The sequence below is a fragment of the Pithys albifrons genome, chromosome 1 (assembly GCF_047495875.1).
Source record: "Pithys albifrons albifrons isolate INPA30051 chromosome 1, PitAlb_v1, whole genome shotgun sequence".
NCBI lineage: Eukaryota > Metazoa > Chordata > Aves > Passeriformes > Thamnophilidae > Pithys > Pithys albifrons.
This window is the reverse complement of record NC_092458.1, coordinates 17194577-17211921: the sequence shown is the minus strand read 5'-3', so window position 1 is coordinate 17211921 and position 17345 is coordinate 17194577. Positions and strand designations below refer to the sequence as shown.

The window sequence follows — 17345 nt, the reverse complement described above, 5'->3', positions numbered from 1 at the left end:
TGATTGTGCAACTAATTCACTGACTTACAAATCTAATCTGTGAGGTGCATTTATACATTACAGTTCATATTGCTTTGCTTTAAGAATTTAAACTAGCTAATAGGCTCTTGAATTTCCTGTTCATTTTCCATGTTACTGGCACTGCATTTGCATTTCTAGAACAGTTCTTGCCACTTCATAGTCATTTAAGTCCCAGTCTTGTGGTACATAGTTAAAGAATGTGAATTGGTAGAGTAGACCAACAACCAAATGTTAATGGTGCTGTGTTTCTTCACAAGGTGTAACAAATCTGTCGCAGTACCATACAAGTAAGCTATGAAATAAAATCTCCAGGGACTTGTCATTGGTGTGAAAGCTTCCATACAGGACATGGTCAAGGCACACCACAAATTGCCAAGAGTCGGATTAGGATGTGAGCTGGCAATGTGTCTGTTGTCCCAGGTGTGTGCTTGTCCAGCATTGTGTGCATATAGAAAGAAGCCAAACTAAGGATTCTTCAGAATAGAACGATTTGAGTGTTTGGAGACCAGTTTAGTTTGTCCTCGAGCTTTTCATTGTCAACAGTAGCCGTAGGACAACATTTTACTGCCAGTGATATCTTCTGGTCAGAAATAATCAAAACCATTCTGTGCTTTTACACGTTACAACGTATTTGAAGTTTGCTTGTGATTCAAGTATTTAAGAGGTTTCAGGGCTTATGCAGATATATTACAAGTAGTACTCAGAAAAGACCAAGAGAGTTTGCAAGAAAGGAAAAAATTATGAAAGTCAAGGGTCCTTCTGCCCTGTACATTAAAATGAACATTTTCATAAGGTATTTTAATTTAATCACCTTTGTTAAAAGAAAATAAAACATTTTTAATGTATTTTTGATTTGTTTTGTTTTTCTGGGGGTTTTGTTTGGTTGGGTTTTTGTTGTGTGTGTGTTTGTTTTTTCAAGGCATATTATTTTTTAATGTACCATTACTCTTGCACGATTACTGAAAAAGTCTGGAAATAATACATTTGAAGTTTTACAAAGACAAAATTCAGATGTTTACTTCTTTACAAAATGGTGACACACAGCCATCTGAAAGGAAGGAAGGATGTGAAAAATAAGACCAAAGGAAGAAGGTTGCTATCTTAATGAGTATAGCAGAATCTTCTGTAGTACTAATTGCTTGATGTTTCCATTTTCCTACAGAGGCTGTTTTTGTATAGCTTTTTTTTCCCAAGGAGTGAGCTGGTGGTTCCATGATACAAGGTGCTACTACGTTGGGCCTTGATTTGAGTAGAATAAAAACATTCATATTGTTGATGTGTACATTTCAAGACAGCTTCTGAGACAGCTTCCCCAGTTTTTTGGGGGTTTTTTGCAATTATACTGTCCTTACCTAAGCAACTCCTAACTTTGGTATTGATATTCTGGATTATTTTAGAAAATCTGCCAAGTGTGGAGAAATAAGATGACTTCATAACATGCTGTTTTTAATAGAGGATGTAAAATTCTTATCATGTGAGAAGTAAAAATGCTATGTTGAATGCTTATACATTAGGAATAAATAGTGGTAAAGTCTAGATCCTACACTGAAGGTAAGAGAATTTGTGGTGGTCTTGTTTTACTTTGGCCAGTTGGAGTGCCTCTTAAATTCTTAAGGCTCTTTGACTCAGAAATTTAGACAAAGTGTAGTCATATTTACTAAACAAATGTGTCAAAACTTGTACTTATATAGCCAAATCTGAGTGAGTAATAAGATTTTTTTCAAGTTTTTGAGTACTCTGAAGTTTCTCATCATATTGTTAGGTGATGTGATAAGTGCAACACTGTTGAAAGAATCTGCTTCAGTGGTTTGGTTCTGCTTAGTGCCCTGCAAATTTGAAAGCTGTGAAGCTTATTTTGATTTGTACAGAGGAAATACTAATACTAATGTTAATGCTATTGCTAAACTGCATTTTGCAGGTGTTTTGTCCAGTGGTTTCTCATGACTTTTTTTCTTAAAATTGGATGCTTTAAGTGTTGTTCCTATCCAGCAATATGGTTATTTAGTTGCTCAAAACTTGTTAGATGTTCAGAACCTCTTGCAGGCATTTTGATTCACATGGCCTATTTGGCAAAACTTTTGTCTCTGTGTTGAAGAAGTTACGCCAAGGAGTCAGATACCATGGGTACATATAAAAAGGAAAAAAACCCAGATGTATCTTCTTTGAGTTTGAGTCAATTTTTTTGTTTTGGCAAACTGTATCCATCTTCCTAGCCATTCTGCTGCTGTGTAAGTTTCTAAATCCCTGTGGGGTGTGTTCCTTCTTGGAGATGCTGTGGCACAAGTGTGTTTGTGACTACAGATGCTTGGAATTGTTGAAGTCTGTGAATTGCAGATACATTTTGCTTTTCTTTCTTTTTTTTTTCCTTTTTTTTTTTCTTATTTTATTTGAACTTGAAAGAAATGACAGATAGAATAACATTGCATTGCATGACCTTAACTGTGCCTTTGTGCAGATGCTTACAGGTTCTGCAATCTGAAGATCCTTTTCCTCCTCTTTCTCCAGCTTGGCTCTGTTCTTTGTGCCGTTTTTATTTGTCAATCAGAATCCCTAATCATAGAATCATGAAGTATCCTGAGTTGAAAGGGACCCACAAGGTTCATTGAAGTCCAACTCCTGGCTCTGCACAGGACAGACCCAAGAATCTCACTACGTACCTGAGAGTATTGTCCAAATGCTTCTTGAATTCAAACAGACTTGGTGCTGTGACCACTGCCCTGGGGAGCCTGTTCCAGTGGTCAGACACCCTCTGGGTGAAGAACCTTTTCCTAAAATCCAACCTAAACCTTCCCTGACACAACTTCAGGCCATTCCCATGGATCCTGTCACTGGTCACCACAGAGAAGGTGACCCTCACAAGGAAGTTGTAGTCTGCAATGTAGTCCTCTCAGTCTCCTCTTCTCCAGACTGAACAGACCAAGTGACCTCAGCCACTTTTCATACCGCTTCCCCTCAAGGCCCTTCCCCATCTTCATTGCCCTCCTTTGGATGCTCTCTAATAGCTCAGTGTCTTTCTTATATTGTGGCACCCAAAACTGTAAACAATATTCAAGGTGAGGCCACCCCAGTGCAGAGCAGAGCGGGACAATCGCCTTCCTCGACCGACTGGCAATGCTTTGCCTGATGCCCCTCAGGACACGACTGGCCCTCCTGGCTGCCAGGGCATTGCTGACTCACATTCATCTTGCCATTGCCAGGTTATCCAAGTCCCTTTCCATAGCACTGCTCTCCAGCCTCTTGTTCCCCAGTCTGTACACACATCCAAGGCTGTTCTGTCCTGCATCCAGGGTTGCCCTATCCTATATTGCAGTGCTATTTTCCTGCTTTCCTTTCTCCACTTTAAGTGCTTCAAGTAATGCCAGCCTAGAGTTATGCTTACAGAGGTCATGCCAGGTGACGAAAATGGGATAAATTCTTCTATTTCGTATGAGTCTGAGAGCTACTGGAAGTTACACAGTTTAATTATTAAAATGGTTTTAAATAAAGTAACTTCTGTTTCTTTCTAACCCTTTATATGACTTCAATTAACTATTTTATCTTTATCTTAATAGGGTACTTCTCAAGCCCAAATTATTTTACTTGAAGATCAAATAAACTGTTAATACAGAGAACAATAAATATTATAAAAATTTAATATACACAAATATATCCTTTAAAGCAAGCACCAATGAAATTAATGGAATAATTCTCTTGTAAAACTTTTGCTTATGTTAAGTCTAGTTAAAATATGCTAATGGTAACTTTATTAAACAGAATGAATCTGCACTAAAAGCTTGAATTATTTAATGGTTGTATTTTTACTGTTTCAACTTCTGAATTACATCAGCTAGAAAAATGATACAAGAGCAAATTCAAATCAAGTTACCACTATCCCAGTGCAAGAAACATTAGCTGAGCCCAAAGCAAATGTGATTTTAATTTAAAAAGAATATTGTTAATAATAATCCTTCAGTTTTTGTGGCATTTATACACTCTTGTTGATCTTTGGTTTTCAGATTTCTGATCTATGAGACAGTCAAACCAATGACACTTTTTAAAATAGAAAAAAAAGCTAGAGGATATCCATAAACTAACTTAACTTGAGTCTAAGGAGCACTGCCAAAAATGAAAGGATCTCTGATAGTCATGAGCACTTGCAACACATCTGTAAGGCAGCAGTCACAAGTTTAAGGTTATGTGTAGGCAGCATTGATACCCTTATGGTTAATGAAGCACTTTTATTAAGTAGTGAATTTAATTACTTCAGTTTTCTTCAACTTTTCATGCAGTGTAAATAAGAGATTTTTCTTTAAAGTGTTGTTTAGATGTGTGGTTAAAAGTGTGGTCTGTTTTAGGGAGCAGTTTGGGAATACATCTGGCGCATTAAGGATGTTGCCATAAGAATGACATGTTCTGAACTTTTAGTTTTAATATGACTTCTGCAGATGTGCTGGCATCCAAAGTTGGTCTCGTGATGTGCCTTTGGGTGGTTTTGCTTACATTTCTCACTTTTTTTTTTTTTGTCGACACTTGTTACTCGAAATGGTCGATATTTGCGTTTTTGTAGTGAAATTATTAAGCTGAACATTTTTTCATTCATGAGTCTATTTGGAATGTTCTGAAACAGCTAGACGTTTATCATTTTCAACCAGCATTAATTCTAGCAAAATGCTGATCAGCTAGGACTGTGTGAGTCTTGACATCTCTTTTGTATGTGTCTTAAGGACTTTCATCACCTGAGAATAATTTTCTTGGGTTTATGCTCGTGTGTTAGTATTGGGAACATACTGCAAATCACAAGGATGTATACGTAAGGATAAAGGATAATTAGAAATTTAAATTTTTTTTTTTTTCTCTGGATGACATGCCTTCCAGAGGTGTTCACAGGTTGAAAGGGTTTCAGGAAAGAACATTGGAAACCTCCTTTTCAACATCTGCCTAAGTCCCCTGAAATTTTCAAATTATGGTATAAAGCCATATAGGTACTGCCACGGTGTATGATCTTCTTTATAAAGTAAGAAACCTGGTTAGGCTTGCAGTCACATTGCTAGTAACTGCTATCTGTATCTGTAGTAACGTGAAGTTGGTCAACCTATTTAAAAAAAAAAAAGGACATAATGTCTTACAAACCGATATGAGATGGGATTATTAAACAGAAGTCATACAGGTATAGGAAATGGAAAGAAATCATCACCTCTTTTCCAGAGTAATTTTGATAAGCATAACTGTAGAGATACTTTGAACCCTCTTTAATTAATACTAATAATAAAAATTGAAGTATCTTTGTTAGTAAGTGAAAGACTATTGGAGATGGAAATATGATCAGTAATACTTCATTTTACAGGTAAACTCTGGGGATCTCTATTCTTTTTTCTGTCACAAGCATGTAGTAGCTTATAAATTTACCAGTTTGCTAGTTTATCTCAGGGTCTGGTAAAATAGTAAGTGCCTTTGATAATCAAAGTACTTGTGACACATATATCAATCTTAAATCCCCTATGTCAGACTATTCCTAGACAGTTCAACCTATGGTCCTACTTGCATTATCTTGCCCCTCCACTATGGCACCATTTATTTGACTGACCTCATCATGAAAGTAATTTGATAACCTCAACCATACCATTAAAAAAAACTGGGAAAAAAGTAGTGTAATTCCAGGACAAGTTTGATGTGTGGCAGGACAAGAGTAGGGCTAGGACTGCAGAAGGGAGAGGACAATCCTGTGTCAAGTCCCACCAACTCTTCTGTTCCTGTGGCTTTACCTGTTATGACCCAACCCTTCACAGAGTCATAGGAGGAATGACTTTTGTTTATGTCCTTTGTCCTTCCATTTGGATGTTTATGCCTCTTATTAGCAAGATACTTTTTTTGGAAGAACTCTAAAGTGGATACTCAGCCTGCTTCTTTAATAGTCCACGTTTATTAATTTCAGAAAATTTTAATTAATTTTTTTTACAAAATATGACATCTTTAGTATTGACCTTTTACTGGATGAATGAGCTTATGGGTATTAATTCTAAATTCTAACGAGCATGGATTTTGAAGCCTAGTTGTGTCTACTTCATCAGTGGAAAAGATCTTTCTGCTGAAACATTATCCATCTGCTTCTTAATGTTTTTAAATAAACTGGTCACAAAATATTTAGAGCTATATCTCAATGTTCATCAATGTTTGCATTTCTGCTGACCTCTTCATGCAGGAATACAGGTTAAGCAAATGTTTAATTTTATTCAACTATAACTTTTCCATCACTCAGGAAGTTGCCATAGAAAAGAATGGGTTTTCAGCTTCTCTTCTAAATCACGTTATTTCCGTTTCTGCAATGAAATCTATTTACTTTTTGTACCTAATCAGTATAGCATTTTTATAAACTGTCAGATATCAACCACTTCCCTGGATGCTCGTGAAATATGTTTTTATTTACCAAATGCAGGCAGCAACTGAAGTGATGCAATAAAAATTACGCTGTATGCTTTGCAAGAGGAAAAAAATCAATTTTTGTCAGCTTCCTGTCTAGTCAACAAAGAAACATAAAAGAAAGAGAGGACTGACAAGTTTGTTTCCTTTTGCGTCTGGCAAATGTTGCACACTAAAATAATATTTCCTGTAGCTATTTTGCTCTGATGTTCCATTAAACATTTAAATTTTTACTAAAACTGAATTTTCAAATGTCAATCTGGGAAAAATATGGGTTGGAGAAATTTTTGTCTGTTTTTCATTTGGGCCAGACAAGTAAATTAGAGTACATGTGGATAGTACTGGTTTTTCCTTGGGACTATGTTTTAAAAATGGCAAAAGCATCCAGTTGACCAGACACATTACTGAAAATTAGTTGCACAGCTGAAAAATAATAATGAAAAAGCTATTTGACAGTCAGTCTAGGTTATTCTTCTGTTACTGATTTTGAAGACAAATTAATCTTTAATGGATACCTTATTTGCTGTGCAATGTGCATTTAGAATGTCACAGTCCGATTACAAGAATGGTTTTGGACTAAGGAGCTAATTTGTAACAGGAAGATCGACTATTATAATTTCTACAATATGAATATTCTGCTGTGTTTATGTAAGGATTGAATTCGGAGCAAGTTAGTTTGGGCTGCAGGACTTCAGGGCAATAAAAGCCACACCGATGATTTGTAATGCCTCTCTAAACTCCTTTATGCCATAAGGCTCTTAGCTAAGAACTGAATCTCCAATAGGAGGTGTAATTACCACAAGTGTGGATTTAATGGGAGAAAATCTGAGATTAAAACATCTAATTTGTGCTTAAGCCCTCTTTCCATGTAAGTTTGATGTTCATTGGACAAATGAGGAAGACAGCAGCATCTTGAAAGGGATCTGATCCATCCATTCCCTATAAGCCTAATGCACACAAGTGCTGAGTTCTTTCGTCATACAAGTTACTGTTAACTTTTACATCCCAGTGTGGTGATACTGCTGCTCATCAGCTAGCAGAGAGGATGTGCACTCTTCTCCATACCTCCTAGCTCTCAGAGAAGTTTTGCAGTCCCTCAGTAAGGCTGTGGTAAAGCTCATCTTAATTTTTTTATGTGTGAAGTCTAGTAGAAGGAAGTCACAAATGGTCATAGGCTATCTGTGCCCAAATGTGTTTGTTAAAGACAGAGGCTGTTGTTCATTGAGGAAGGTATTTACTACTTCGGCCATTGTTTGTGCAGGATCTAGAGCCAGTGCCTTGCTCCAGTTATGAGGTAGTGCCTCAGCCATGGAGCAAAGTTCTTGCACAGCAAACTTGTGAACTGAACCAGTGATTTGGGGGTTGCTTCCCAATTATCTGCCCAGTTGCTTAACTTCACACGTGGTTTGAGAGTTGCGGTTTGTTTGGGGGTCTTTTTCTCCTCTTTTTTCCTTGTCCTCTTTTCCTATCTTTAGACCCTTTCTTAAAGGACAACACCACTCACAAGTCCCTGGTACTTCTCAGAGAGGAATAAAGTGACCTTTTGGGTCATTTGTCTGCAACAGCAAAGGAAAGAAAAAACACTTTTTTGACTTTTGTTTCATTGTCTTCATACTTCTGAGCAGGAGTTGAATCTTCACTTCTGTACTGAGCAAGGGCATTTGAAAAACGGTGAGCTTTGCATTTAAGAGAAATAGCTCTTGCAAGTAGTGACTCTTCAACAGTCATGGCCATATACATCTGCAGTCTTTAAATAATCAGTAATGTCCTTTGAAAAGTAGCTTGAAATGAGTGGAGTAATTCTGGGGTGTGTAGAGTCTTTAGAAGAAAAGATGCTGATGTGTCCTGAAGAGAAAGCAGCTTGTATTTAATGGCATCCTTGGCAGGAGCCAAAGACAAGATTCAGTGGCCTGTTAGGGAGCAGAGTAAGCCCTTATGGCTTTTTAGGAGTCCAAACAGATAAATGGCTATCAGTGTCCTTGCAAAAAATATTAGTTTAACTAAACTAAAGTTGTAACTCAGAGCTTAAGAGAAGATGCCCAGGTGGATTGTTGACTGGCAATTTGTTAAAATGTTTAGGAAAAAGTGCATAGCGTAGACTTCTGGTTCTGCTTCCACTATAGAAATTATGGTAGGGTTATAATACAAATACTCTGAAAACAGTTTTCACTTTAGCAAGTACTTTTCCAATTTTAGGCCTTCCCCATGATGCTGCAGTTTTTAGAACTGGCTGTCATCAACAAGTGGCTGAAATCTTTCACTGCAGCAATTAAATGGAGCTTTTTTTACTATAGCAGTGGTATTGCCATGGGATGAACCTGTTTGGAAGAACTTTGAGATCTACAGGGAAGAAAAGTGGGTTTATAGGATGAATTTTTGTGTATTTTGGCTGGCTGCTAAGTAGACTAAATATGCTACATGCTTTTTAAATCCTGTGTTTGACAAGGATGTTGAACTGCTGTGGTTACTACTGCTGTTTCCAGAATACTATAAGGTTCTTAAAATGTACCAATTAGTTGCTCATTAACAATCTTGTGACTTTTTGTTGAGTCTGCTGGCCAGAGTAAGGCCATCACTACCTTACCTGTTTCCTCTTCCCAGTGTTACTGAGGAGATGAGTAAGCTAGTGTGAAATATGAACAATGTATTTTAAACTGCTTATATTAATTGTTATTATTATTTCATTGCCAGAATTTTTGAAAAGGTTGGGACTCCTTTTTAGGAGAAAAGACAACTGCACATGTTTTACTCAAGAAGTTGGACAGTTCTGATAAATTTATGCAATAATAATTGGATACATGATAGTAAAATTTGCAGGTCCTTAAACACTCTATCTGACAGTACTCCTGGAAAGGTTTTAATGACAAGTCGTATATACCTGCAGTATGCCATGGAGGTCAGTGGGGTCTTCCCAGTTAAGGTTTTCCTTGCAGGAGCTGTTTGGCAAATCTTGGTAATGTCAGACAAGGCTGTGCATTGGGGATGTTCATGCTGTGCAGGTACAGCCACAGCTTTGGGGAGTGATAGCAGCACTGTCTGTGCTGAGGAACTGCTGCCATTGCACGTGCAGAGCCCTTGTGGCAGGTACTGCATACCCACATAAAGCTGCATTGTTTCCTAAGTTATGCAAATTCACATCCAGGGAGAGCTGAAGGGTAAGGAACTGGTGATGGGAAGCAGAGTACTAAGAAGGAGCAAGTGGATACCATTCCTGCAGCATATGTGGCATGGAGACTGGAGGCCTCCCCGGTAAGGTCTTGCCCAGGGTGTTGGTGTTACCTGCAAGTGCACACAGATTCGTCCACTGGTTATAGATCACACTGCAGGAGGGTGTTAAAAGGAAATGAGGAGCTGCATCCGTGAAGATGCAGTGCTCAGAGCCACCCAGATGGAAGTCGTGCTCAGGTGGTGTCAGTTCAGGACACAGCAGTCTGTGCATGTACTAGACTGTGTGTCACCTGAGTTTCTGCTCTGGACTTAAACTAGAAGTTCAGTTTATCTTCCTGCACTTTTGTTACATTCTTTGGTGTGGATCCCAACTAAGAATATTTTGCTTCTCCGTTTATTTAGTCTAGGCAGGGATGGCAGAGGGCAAAGCCCTCCACTTCCCAGCACTGTGTTGTTTCAAAGCTGTTACTTCTAAATATATTTGTTTATGTTCATGTTTCTCAGCTAACGGAAGGGAAAGCACTGCTCATGGAGATGCTGTAAACATTTGCAAGATAGCTTCACTGGCTTCCTGCATATCTCTCTTGAGCATCTTCTTTGCTTTCTGGTTTACAAAAATGCCTTGAGAGAGGCTGCGGAGCAAGAGGGCTGTGTCTCCCTTGCAGGCTCGCTCTTTCACTGTGTTCCCTGATGTAATGGGGGCTTCCTGAGGCCAGGCAAGTGCTGATTATAAAAAGGGAAGACTTAGCAATGGCTGTGGACAGTGGGGCAAAAAGGTGACTTCTTCATCGGGACCCAGGACCATCCCTGCAGCCACAGGGACAGTCCTGGGCCCTTCATGGCCCATGCTGGCACAGCTCTGGGGTTGGTTTGACCATGTCAGCCATCTCTTTTCTCATTGCCCGGTGCTACTTAGACAGGGCAGCTGCCTCTGAGAGGAGGGAAGCAGGAAGTCTACCTTGACAGTCCTCGTTCTGCCTCTGGCGTGGGTTGAGGAAGCACTGGAAGGTGGAGGATGACTGGGAGGGGCTACATTGCACAGTGGGCTGGTGGCCACCACTGCCACTCCCTCAGCCTCTGCCTAGTTTTGGTGACATAAAAGAGGCAAGGGAAAAGACGCAGATCTGTGCTGTGTGGGGCAAGGAGCAGTTTGTTTTGTGATCTTCAAAGTAGTTGTATATGAGGCACCTGGTGAGCTCTGCAATAGCTGTGGGGGGTTCAACAGGATTTTCTGCCCTTCCTGTGGATTTTTCCAATTTACCAGGACGAGTAATGGAAGCTTCTTACCTGTATCACCTGGCTCCAGTTTGCCCATTCACAAAGTGGAAGAGCAGAGCGAGGATTGTTGGCAATGATTACCATAATCGAATTTAGGAAGGGTCATGCCCTTTGAAATGTATTCCTCAAAGCACTTGTCACTGGATGTTAGAAAGACCTGAAACATGCTCTAATCCTCAGCTGTCATTGAAGTAACACCAGCTGGCTGCAACACTGGAGAACTGACACCTGGAATTTTTTTCAGTTCTTTGAAAAATAAAAGTGGAAGTGGAGTTCTTAAACAGGAAAAGGGTACAAACCCTACTGGATCAATACTCGTATTGGTAAACATAGTCTTGTCTGTTTGCTGGAGGCTGAGCAGTATCTGATAGTCTGTGGAAATAGACCTGCTAGTAGATAATGGTCATGGGAGGCTTTATTTTTTAATGATAATGCCATTAGTTTGTATTCACAAACCAGTTACTTGATTTGAGCTGTGCAGAACTGCGTGCTATAATGTGATATTCTGGAAATTTCCCTAAATAAGCAAATACCTTGATTGTTTCCAGAGCTTCCTGTAAAAGAATGTAGTTAGAGGAAACAGTTGCTTTAAATGTCATTTTTGTCCAAATAGGGAACAACAGGAATAACTATATTTCCTGTGAACTAACTGGGAGCCCCCTGGATTTGCATTACTTTGTGAAAACGATGTTCACATCACCAACAGGAAGTCATGTTCACAGAGCAGCTTTCAGGGGACTCCCATGACCCTACCTCCAGGATAGACCCTTGGGGAATTTGGAAAAGAATGTGAAAAATGAGGTCCCAGCAACAAAACATTTCAGCTCCAGCAATCTGATATTCTTTTGACTAAGAAGACATGACTCTTTTTTTAAACATGTTTTAAGTGAAGTCCTTCCAACTGATGCTAATTTATAAAATAAATACTTTCAGAAATAATGAATATTAAATATTTAAAATTTACTAATATTGCCTTGACTGGCTAAAGTACACTGGAGAGCTCAGATAATAATCTGTGGTCTGTCTGCAATTTTTGTATGAACATCCTGTAGGATTCTGGTAATACTAAAATCAACAACAAAACAGCCCTCCCCCCAGCTAAACAGAAAAGCCCTGCCAAAGATATATAAACAGCCCACTTGTGTCCAAGTAGCCATAATGAATTTTTTTATATTACATTTTATGAAGTTTTTCTTAAAATCAGATGATTTTCTGAAAATTCCACAAGGTTTTTAGCTAAAGCGAGAGCTGAGTTTTTGTAATTAGTTCAAATTTCATTCATAGTGATATTTCAGACAGTGACATGCCATTCCTTTCAGATATTATGAATATGTTAATTTGGGACTCTAAACTAAAAAGTTTCCCTCAGACTAATAGGGATACTTAATTTATGCACTATCATACAAGTAACTGTAAAGTGCCACAGTTTTCCAGTGCGCAGGTTTGTTCCAGGTGATTTTTAATCTGGTCTAAAGCAATCCCTAGAAAAGACATATTAGGAGAAGGGCTCTGCATTGACAGAGACATGAGTGGGGACCACTTCTGCTTCCTCCTGTCCTACTCGTGTACATCAACCTACAACCAAAGAAGAAAGGTCTTCAGGAGAATGAGTATTTTAATTATTTTTATCCATTCAAGCTTTAATGAGCCTTTGGAGATTATTGGCTTGCACTTACTTCCATTACTTAAATATAGGCAGCTGATGCCCTTTGAAATATTTACGTAGACCAAGCAGATATGACCTAGAGGATAGCGGTGGTATCCCACAGGACATCTTGAATGGCTGTCCTCTGTGAAGACTGGATCTACAGAAAATTGAAATGGCACAACCAAGAACTTTAAATAGCTACTGCATGACAGAAAGTTCCAGTCATTGCTGATGAGAGCTGAACTTTATTTGGTGACCTAAAGGGTGAAAGCTGTAAAACCACTAAGTCTTCCCTTGGTTTGGGGAATTCCCTTAAAAGTCATAACTCAAGTGTCCCAATGATTTTTTTGGGAAAAAACTAAAAAAAGAGGACATGAAGATAAGCTGCCAACTGTTTTGGTTTTAATTTTTTTTCCTAATGGGGAGAAAACTCAGTAGAGGGGGAAAGACTGGAGCTTGTTGACATTATAAAAGGATAAAATATTCCCTTTTGTCCATTATTTTTCTCTCTGTAGACGTCTGAAATTGATAGGTTTTACAAATGAAATGGGAACTCAATTTTTGCTTAAAGTCCTGAAAATACAGGAATGGCAGATGTTTCTTTTTCTGAGACATTTTAAAAGTTGAAGTTCAAGTCATCAGTCCAGGAAAACTGGCTTTGCGTCAAGTCCTGCAAGGGAGTATAACTAAATTTTGCTAATTTACTAAGACAATCTGTTTGTCTTTTTTATTCTATTTGTTCTAACTAAGTGTAAGTCAGAGATTTTAGCAACATGATTTTTTTTTTAAGTTGTTAATGGACTGCAAAATATTAAGGTTTTACTGGAATATAACAGTGATTTCCTCTAGTGGTACTTTGCACACAAAAGAGCAGTGCAGCTAATTCAATAGTTATATCTAAAGGGTGAAGCCAAGAATAGTAATACAGCTAGGGAGCTATACTGACATTCCGAAAAGAGAAGAAAATATGAGAGGAATGCAAGATAAGTGTCCCGCAGTTGGCATCACTGCCCTTTTTCTGTATTTGGTGGGAAGTGAAACATGAAGATATTATTGATCCAGCTCTCATGTCAGCTACAGGAATTGTACATACATGTACTTAGGAAGAAGCGTGATGTTGGCTTTGTAGAAATAAATCTCAATTGGCCTTTCTTGTTGAGACTAGGTTAGCATAGGGGTGGAAAGGGTTTGATTTTGTGGAGGGAGGAGATTCAGACTTTAAGTTGTCACTGTCAAACAGCCATCCTATTGTCATAGCCATTCTTGTGTTGCAGCTTGAAACTGGTATTGGAATTCAACTCAAATTGAGGTTTGAACTAAAGGAATGTAGAGTGGGAAATCTGTACTGTTTAATCAGAAAACATCATCCATTTAAGCATCACATCTAAACAGAAAATTTCATTTTATAATGAATGAATTATGAGATGAAATGATTGTGATTATTTTTACTTTATAAAGCCTTTAAGCTATGAATTTAGAATATTGTGAATAGTCAGAGAATTTTGCTATCTGTGGCTAGTTTCACCATTCACCCATTCACAGGATTTTATGTGTTTTGCAAGACATTTTATTTTGTGTAGAAGTGACTACATTCACTGGAATGAGATTTCTAACATGAACAGAGTTAAGTAAACAGTGAGAATTTAATGAAATTCCTACCTTACATGTGTGGTTTATAGGGTGCAATGTGAACTCCAACTGATACCTACACACTTAGCCTAAGCTGGCTAGCTGAGTGACTGAAACTCAGTAAGCAGAGTCTGAGGTGATGTTGTGGGAAAGAGACGTACTTTTTGTTTGAGAAATGCACTTCTGTAAGAGAGTGGAGCGTTCAAGAATGGACTTGGCCTTTGTATTTTTTTGGAGATGTCTGTAACCTCCAGAAATGGTGCATTTCCAAATATGGCAGTTGTCTCCCTCCTAGGCTGCTTGTTTGGCTGCTTGCATCGTTCCTGTGCAAGTTCCAAGCAGTAGTCCTCAAATGCCAGGAAAGTAGCTGGATGTGGAAAAACAGGGCAAAACGCAACAAGTCTGTAGTTATGATCTGACAGATGTCTTACAGGCTGTGCTGCAGACCAGAGTTCATTCCATCTGCTGCAGAAAATTTTAGCAGCCTTCTCAGCTCTGTCACTAATGGGCCTTAAGGCTTCTAAGGCTCAGTACAGGGGTCATACAAGTATGGACTTGGATGCCCGTTCATTAGCAGAATGTTTTTGAACTATACATTAATGTGGTAATAAATAAATCACTGTCTTTTAGGCAAACACTCAGCCTGCATGTAACACATTGGTATGTGTGGTGTTGAAGGAACGTAATCTTTTTATAGTTTAATACTGATTTGCTAGGGTGATTCACTAAGCTTATCAGTTGCAGACAGTCTGGAAGAATGAAATGGAACGGAAATGCTTGTCAAAAAATGAAGCAATTTGTATCACTAAAATGAGCTTCTGTTTCTGGGTGGACTGTGGGAGGAGTAAGATAAAATTAATGTCTTCAAATGCTATATGAGAGGCTGGCCTGTGGTACAAGGAAGCTGTGGATATTTGAAAACTGTGAACACATCATGCAAAATAGGTGAGGTACCTGCTGCAGTGCACCTGGCCAAAATCTTTGGATTAGCCTGTAACTGGCTCCTAGACAAGGGATAAAGGGCCTACCTTTTCTTCCACCATTCCCCACCAGAGATTATGCTTCTCACTTCCCCCTGAAGATTATTGCTTAGCACTGTCCCATCTTTGTTTTGGCACTTGAAGCACAGCAGTTATTGTTCCAAGCTCCATGCAGTTTCTGGGGAAGATATTGTTTTGAGGAGGATGTCTGGGAGATATGGCAAAATTATTTCTCTCTATTTGTCTCATTATCTCTAGTCGTGTGTAGTGAGAAATCATTAACTGGATTGTTCATAACTTGAGACTGATTTAAAACCATAAAAGCTTAGAAATAAGCAATAATTTGCATAGTTTCTGTTTAATTGCCTTGTGATTATTCCTGTACTTGCTGTAACCATCTTTCTCTCTCCCAGAGTCTCGTTACTCATGTGCCCCTATGACCTCCTTAAACTGATGTTTGATCCATAAGCTTTTTCCAGTCTGATCCTCCCATCTTCCCAGAGACCAGGAAGAAAAAACTTCATACTTCTTCCTAGAATAGGCAAAATTTTATCACATCCCTCAGATTCTAAACACATTTTAGTAGTTGAGGATAATGCTATCCAGTAGTGGTTGTCCTTGTTGGCCAACCTTCCATCCACCTGCAAATGCTACAGTCCGTGATAGTAGGAGATGATGGTATTGTAAAATAAAGGCAGTGTTTTGTGAGGCAGGTGTCGTCCTCTGGCACGTCAGGCTACACCACTTGCTCCTTCTTGCCTTCCTCACCTTTGTTTATTCTAATCTGAGGCTTAAGAAACAGGAAAAGTTGAGTATAATGCAGTCATTTTTGTGAGGACAAAAAGAGACTCAAAAACATGAGCCCATTCTTCTGGCCATGCTAAATTTAAGAACAAAACCCTACTTAAATAACAACATAGTTTTTTTCTAAAATGGTGCATGTTAAATAACAGGCTGAAGGAAATATGCAGGGTTTAACTTGAAAACAGATGTTTACAGTGATTCAGTGATGTATTTTAATTACATTCCCACATGTAATTAAACCAGACTTCTTCTGAATTTAGGGGATGTGTTGATAAAACTGATAACATTCTACATGATGCTGGAGGAGGAAGTATGAGCTGCAAGCATGCGTCCTCCAGCTGTGATCTCATCAGGTCTGAAAAACTAAGAAGGGTCACATGAGGTCACTTCTTGTAATGGGAGACCCAATGTTTTTCCAAGCATAACCATGTACTGCAAGGAGTAAAGCTGATTATTCAGTGGGTGGCACTTTTGCCTCTGGATTCTTACTGAGGTTGCATTGTAGCTTGTGTTGACATTATTTTCAGATCTAATTCTCCTTTTGAATTATATGAATTATATGATAAATACTCATTCTAATCAGTGTTAATTAACATCTTTCTGTGAATTTATAATGTAATACAAATATAAAATGCTATAACAATGTAAGATAAAAAATTACAATTGTTTTTTCTTTATGTCAATATAGAGAAAGTTTGACTTAAAAAATCAAATTCAATGGATCTACATATACAGAAAAAAGGATGTCAACAAATTTTTCAGGGCTGGTATTTTTGTTTTATTGGACAGCCTTTAATAATTTTTGTTTTGAGTATCAACCCCCCATTTCTCTTGGATGCTTTACTTTAAAATAAAATGTATTTACCAAGTAAAAATATTACTGTATTATTTAACTTTCTGGAGGAATATTTATTGACCTAATTGAGGGCTTTGCAAATTTATAATGGGTTAGGTACATTTTCTCTTCATTTCCCAGAAATACTGAGATTGCAGTAGACTGTGAAGCCCACAGGTGTAAAGGGACAGGTGCACAGAGCATCTGTCTTGAGAGCTGGCTCTGGGGAGGTGTCATCCCTGACTGATTCTGAATAAAGGCTTAAAGGGGCTGATGAAGGATCTCGTGTGCATTGGTGGAATATTCACTGACAGAAATGTTTTGCTTCTTTTCCTCCTAGTTTGTTTCTGATAGGCATGACAGTAAAAGCAATAGACTCCTAAGTTGCTTAGCAATTGCTTCATGACTGTGAGGAATAAAACTAGGGAGTAGCCCAGATGCACTTAAGTTCACAGAATTACTTTGGTAACACAAAGTAGCTGTAAGATTTTATCTGTACATCGCTTAATCTGACTTCTCTCACATTACTGTATTTGCTTAAGCAATCATTCTGCACTGACCAGCCTTCAGTCAGTGTGGTGCTTCT

The 17345-nt window shown here is 38.4% G+C and overlaps 1 protein-coding gene across 1 annotated transcript in view; it reads left to right on the top strand.

Annotated features, from left to right (window-relative positions):
- The window catches only part of COL4A1 (collagen type IV alpha 1 chain), a 122538-nt gene that overhangs the window by 34403 nt on the left and 70790 nt on the right, over positions 1–17345 (top strand). The window lies entirely within an intron of this gene.